Source organism: Melospiza melodia, chromosome 17 (genome assembly GCF_035770615.1).
Source record: "Melospiza melodia melodia isolate bMelMel2 chromosome 17, bMelMel2.pri, whole genome shotgun sequence".
NCBI classification, from domain to species: domain Eukaryota; kingdom Metazoa; phylum Chordata; class Aves; order Passeriformes; family Passerellidae; genus Melospiza; species Melospiza melodia.
In genome coordinates, this window is record NC_086210.1 from 1,891,298 (window position 1) to 1,897,684 (window position 6,387).

The 6,387-nt window shown below is 49.3% G+C and overlaps 1 non-coding gene across 1 annotated transcript; it reads right to left on the bottom strand.

The window, feature by feature from the left end:
- Nucleotides 1–559: 559 nt before the first annotated feature.
- On the bottom strand, nucleotides 560–712 carry LOC134426053 (5.8S ribosomal RNA). The gene has a single exon (XR_010029851.1). It is a non-coding gene; the product is annotated as a 5.8S ribosomal RNA (ribosomal RNA).
- Nucleotides 713–6,387: the final 5,675 nt, after the last annotated feature.

Sequence of the window (6,387 nt, forward strand, 5' to 3'; positions counted from 1 at the left end):
AGGGAGGAGGGGGTCGGAACATCTGTCCCCAGCGCTCTCGCCTCATGCGCATGCGCAGTGGCACAGTTACCCCGCAGTACCCACCTGCAGACAGCCGCCCGCGCGGGGACGAGGCTGGGGGCGAGGCCTGCGCCTCATCTCCCTCTTGCCCTCTCCCTTCTCTCGGCCCATGGCGGTGCTTTCAACACTGTCTCTTACTCTCCTCAGCTGCCACCACCACCGTACCGCGGTACGGGCCCTGCAAGGACAAACTCTGCCCCAGTGGCTCACTCCAGGAGTGGGGAACTACGGAGCAGTCCCTGAGTCTGCATATAGGGGGATGAAAGCCCTGCGCGGCAACAGTGACGATGACGGCCATGACGATTATGACGCCTGCTGGGTCACAGCGAAAACATTGAGGCTGCCGAGGGAAACGCATCCCTTGCCAAACCCCTGACCGCCTTCCCTCCGGGCACCAGTGAGCCGCCATCACCACCGCCGCTGACCACAGTCAACTGGCCTGTGAGGCAACCCCAGCCGCACCACCGTGGTGGCCGCTGGATGGCGACTGATCGTCAAGCAACGCTCAGACGGGCGTAGCCCTGGGAGGAACATGGGGCCACAAGTGTGTTCAAATTGTGGATGACCAATGTGTCCTGCAATTCACATTAATTCTTGCAGATAGCTGCATTCTTCATTAACGTACGAGCCGAGTGATCCACCACTAAGGGTTGTCTGGCTTTGGCACCAATCCTGCACCCGTGGAGGGGCTGGGACCGCTCACATGGGGCGCCCCTTTCTCTTGTGCTGAGGATGTGCGGGCGTGTGCCTGGCTTTGACCGTCCTTACTTGATAGTCAGGAGTGCAGACATAGGAGATCCAGCCACACTGAACTGGAATTCTTCCTCAAACCTCCACACTATGGTGGCACTGAAGGAGATCTGAGCAGTCTGGGTCACACCTGGTGCAATGATGCCATCCTCAGGTGCAAACTTGAAGCAGAAGCCCACGTTGGCAGTTGAAGGTCTATAGGTGAAGGGAGCATCAATATCTCCTAGGTTAATCAGTTTCACCTGCAGCAGCAAGAAAGCAAAATGGAAATACATGTGGAATCTTCCCTTCTTGTGAGTTATTGTCTAATGACGCAATTAATACCCAGAAATAGCAGACGATGCTTTGAATGGCAAAAAAATACAACAGGACAAGTTCTGCCTTGAAATTTTCATGCAAAGCAGCGGCAACTCCACAGAACTGGAGTCCACAACCCTGGGGTTATCCCATGGACACAGAGCTGTGCACCTCTGATCAGCATCACCAAGTTCATTCAGACCTGGCCCTGAGAGCAACGTGGGCTGATTGCAGCTGCGTAGTCAATCACCCCAGAGCTGCTGCTGCCCCAGTGAGCACAGCTCCAACAGCACCATCTACTCATTCACCTTTTCCCATGTCATGAAAACAATACATTGATTATGAGGCATCAGCATCAAAATGTATAGACAGCATCATCTTTTGGTAAGAAAACTCAGCATGTCTTTGCCTCCCACAGCCAAGCTTTTGGAAGTGTCTGGCATGATGTAGTGCCTCATCTTCTACCTCTTTCAGCTGCTCTCTCTTTGGATTTTGTTGCAAACTTGACACTATTGGGGAGGAGACAAATAGGTAGAAAAATGCTTTGCTTTATTCCCAGGAACACTTTTCTCTTTCTAGAGCCAGAGATGCACCAAGGCTGAAGTGTGGTGAGGGACTGGTCAGCAAGGGAAAGAACTCCCAAGCCCTTTGCAAGGGCCAGCACTGAGCCAGGAGGCTGGATGGCTTTCCTGTGACCTGCAGCAATAAGCAGGAGACACTTGACTGGAAGCTGTCTGCAGTTGACTGAAGCTCAAAGGCAGCCAGTTTGTTCCAGCTGCTTCTGAACAGCCCAGTCCAAAGGTGCCTTGTGTCTGGCACTGCCACAAAAGCCTCTGAACATCCCTTTTTGACCCAGGCTTCGTTTCATATGCCAAGGGGTTGTTTTGCAGCAAGCCTCCCAGCTGATTCCCAAAGAAGGAACTGGGGCTTCATGAACAACAGACACACCTTTCAGACCCTCCCAGATTTCACCAGTAGATCAAATATTCCCTGCTCACAACTGCCCAGGTCGGCAGCAATTCCACACTTCCACCAGGCTTGCTCTGCCTCAGGAGCCATCAGGATCCACCCCAAGCCTTCTGCTCACGTCATAGATGTGGAGGGTGTCGATAGAAATGTTCCCAAGGTTCAGAGTAGGAGAGCTGAATTCTACCAAGGGTCCTTGGCCTTCCCCTGAGAGGTGCAGGGGCAGCCTGCTCTCACAGCCTGGGGAGAGATGTCTATTGCACTACAATCATTCCCTCTGTTATACTGGATTTTCCAGGCTGCCTCAGTGCTAGACCCTGACTCTGAGCTGGATGCAACCACCTCCTGATGCTGCAGGAAAGGATATGGACCCTCCTCTTCCCTCAGCCTTGGGGCTGACTTCTAATTTCTAACCCATTCCTTGGGCTGCTTTCCAATTTCAGCCACCAGTCTGCTGAGTTTAAAACATCTCTGCTGCCTTGTAGTGACAGGCCAAGGAGTTACAGGTATAAATTGAAAGAAAGGAAATTTAGCTTAGATATTAGGAAGAAATTTTTTACTCTGAGGGTGGTGAGACACTGGAGCAGGTTCCCCAGGGCTGTTGTGGAGGTTCCAGCCCTGAAAGTGTTCCAAGCCAGGCTGGATGGGGCTTGGAGCTACCTGCTCTAGGGGGAGGTGTCCCTGCCCAGAGGCCTTTAAGTCCATTCCATCCTTAACATACTCTGGTTCTATGCTTTCCTTCCCATGCACTTAGAGGAGCTTTGAAATCATTCAGTGAAGGCACAGAGCTCCTACAGAGTTTGGCAATTACCAAACTACCTGGCCCAGGAACACAGGACTTCGTTGCCAAAGTCCCCAACTCCTGACACTCAGCACTGTGTTCTATTTCCACAGACAGAGCTGCAAGGGCTCAATTCCCACAAAGGGAGAGAGGCAAGTGCTGGCCAAGGCCGCTCCTTCTACCAACACCCTGGGCTCAGGGGGGCTCAAACACCTCTGCTCTGCTGCTGTCTGGGCACTGGGAGGTGATCCAGGCTCAGGGAACACATTTGTAACTCAGCTCCTGCTGCCTGATGATGGATCCATGTCAAATGGACCCATCATCCTGGAGGCCAGGGGCCTGCAGGGGCTGAGTGCTTGTTCACTAAAGCTGTTCTGCTCTGCAGCTCTCTGGCCTTTGGGGGAATGCTGGCAAAGCCATGGCATGAAAACCTCTCCCTGCACTGCCTGGGCTGTTCTGGGATCAGTCAGGCACACACAGCATTCTGAGCCCTGGCCTGGCACAGGAGACTCCCTGGGAGCTGCAGGGCCAGGGGGGATGTGCCAGCACTGCCCTGCTGACCAGGGACTCTTCCCAGCACTTCCATGGGAGCCCCGTGGGCTCAGGCTGGCACCATGGCTTCACTGAGGGGGAGAGAAGCAGGGCAAAGGAGCTGTACCTGAGATGCTGCAGTAAGCCACACTTCCATTCTCCAGTGCTTCCAGGGGTCTGAAGGTCACCTTGAATTTGGCCAAACAATTTGGCCCAATTTCTCCCTCCTACAGCAGAAAGAGACAGCAAAACATTGCTCTGCAAACTTCACATTTCTTGTTTTCAACCACACTTCTGTAAGCCTCTGTTTAGAGCATTAGTAATGAGTGAACAACACAAGGAGCCCAAGGAAACACTCCAAACCCAGCTCAACACAGCGCTGGAAGCTCTCAATGCTCAGCTGTTCAGCTCCCACTCTCCACACTATTCCTGCTGCTCTGACAAAGGCTCTTGGTCACATCATGCTGCTGTCAGCTACAGTGGGATGCAACTGCCACTGTGCACTGGTGGCTCTTCACAAGAAGAAGAGAACATGATGCCTGTCTTGGGTCGACTATATGATGCTTTTATCCCAAATCGTCTTGTTCTGTTTATGCTGAATAATAAGTTTTGCACCTTTAAGACTTGTTGCAGAGAGTGAAGGGGGGAGAGAAGAAGCAGCAGTTTGTTTTCAGACACTGCACTCACTCCTCCACATTCCTGCTCCTGGACTGCATTGTCTGTGGATGGACAGACAGCGGGACAGAGCTCTCCTTTGCTTTTAGTTAATTTAGCTTGCTGAGGCAAAGAAGTTCCCTGGACTGTGGGGTTTTTTCCCTTTTCTTTGGACCTGTTCAAAACTGCTCTGGACTGAACACCAGAAGAGCACCGACAGCTCCACCTGTGGCCACTGGGCTGGGCCTGGCCTGTGACATTTCCAGCACCAGAGGGACTGATCAGAGACTGAGTGAGCTGAGCTGCAACCCAGGGAGGGACTTTCTCAGTTTGTCATCTCTTTTGGAGCAGCAAGGGGTTTTATTGATTAATACTGTTTAGGGTTTATTGTTTAATAAACAGGTTTTTTCCACTTCAAGGAGGTCTTTTCTCCAGGACCGGTTGGGGGTAGGGGCCGATTGAATCTGCTTTCCGAGAGGAGCCCCTTTGGGGGGTTCTCTCCCAAATTTGCCCGGAACCAGAACCTTAGAAATAAAAATATTAGTTTAACCTGTATTGAAAGAAAGCAGAGGCTGGCATTATTCTAGGGTTTACTCCAAGATGAGAAGGGATGTTGCACTGTGCAGACATCAGGCATTCATTGTCTCTCACAATGCCATGTCGACAGAAGGGAACCAGGACATCATTTTGATCATCACAGGCTCAATTTTATTGATCAGTACGGCGGGTTAAATACAGTTAATAATGAGCTTCATACATATTGCAAAAGTTGAGCTCAGGATTGGTCAGCTTACATATCAGCACCTACGCCTACTTCTACATTCCTATGGTTCTACTTTTGATACTTTCTACATATTCTTAGGATATATTCAGGACTAATCTCAACTCCCTATCCTCATGTTGCAGCAAGGTCACTGCTGACTTTTCCTTTCAGCTTGCTGACTGCTGACTTTTCTCCTTCAGCTTAACCAGTGGCATTATATCAGTGTGGCCTTTCTCAGCTAACCAATTATTAATAATGCTCTCCACATTTCCCCCGTTTTCTTCTTGTGCAAGGAGATTAGTTTGCCATGTTTTTGCTATTGTACGGCTGACCATGTTTTGGATACAGTTAAAGATACAAGGCAAAATAAGCAAAAACAGTAAAATTACACCCAGCAGTCCTATAGCATAGATCACAAGGTTCCTCAGCCACGGTCCGAGTCCCAGGCCTTTAAGCCATTCGTCAATTCCTAAACCGTCTTCTTCCTTAAGTTTGTGAAGTCCCTGTTGTAATTCTTTTATCTTAGTGTGAATGGACACTGAATGATTAGACAGATTCATGCAACACATTCCCTCGAACTCTTCACATCCATGCCCTTGTGCTAAGAGCAAAAAATCTACAGCAGCTATATTTTGCAAAACAGCATGGTTAACACTTTGCACGTCTGCAGTTAGCATGTCTAGGATTTGTGATGTCTTGTTCAGCTCATCCCTTGCCCAGCATCCTAATTGTTTTGCTAAATTCATGGCTTTATTGGCAGATCCTCCTGGTAAGATAGTTGAAACCACCACCTGTTTGAATGTGCCCCAAAACCGTGGATCTCCTATCTTGCTGCAGTCTAAGTCATGTATGCTACGTCTTCTCCTGTTTGAATTTTGACTCAGCTGCATTAGCAAGGACACATTAGGATGAAACAGTGACAATTTTCCCAAAAAACAGGGCCCACCCTGTGGTTTAGCTGGTATACCATTCCATGCCCTGTCTCCACAAATCAAAAATATTCCTGTGGGTAATTTCATTGGTGCTGTGATATTTGTGCCGTTACATTGACTGTAATGCTGTGGAGAGAATTCACTCACATTCAGGGATGAATCTAGGGTGGCCCATGTTTCTTTAGGTTGGTTTAAATTCTGAGCACCCGAAAGTTTGAAGCTAAACCATCCACCAGCTGTAGTGTTAGATATGCTGGCATTTGTACTTCCAAAAAGATCCAATTCCTCAGGAGGAGAGTGCAAAGAGGTGTTAAGTGATTGGATTAGTAAGCATTGACGATAGCCATCACTCTGACCTGCAGTATACCCCTGTTGCACCGGCAATGTGATGTTTGACATGTTAGACATACATAAGGTTTGATTGTTTATCAAACTACAAAATTCTCCAGGAGACCACACCGGAAGTCCCACCAGGCATGTTCGAAATGGGTTAGTGACTCCTCCAAGGCTAAGACAAAGTGATGATTGGTTAGTTTGATTAGCAAGTGTTACCCATAAATTTTCCCTTGGTTGACTAAAGTGTGTTACTCCTACTGCTTCACTTGCTACAGCATTGAGCAGTATTACAAAAACAAACCTCATTTTTCTTTCTG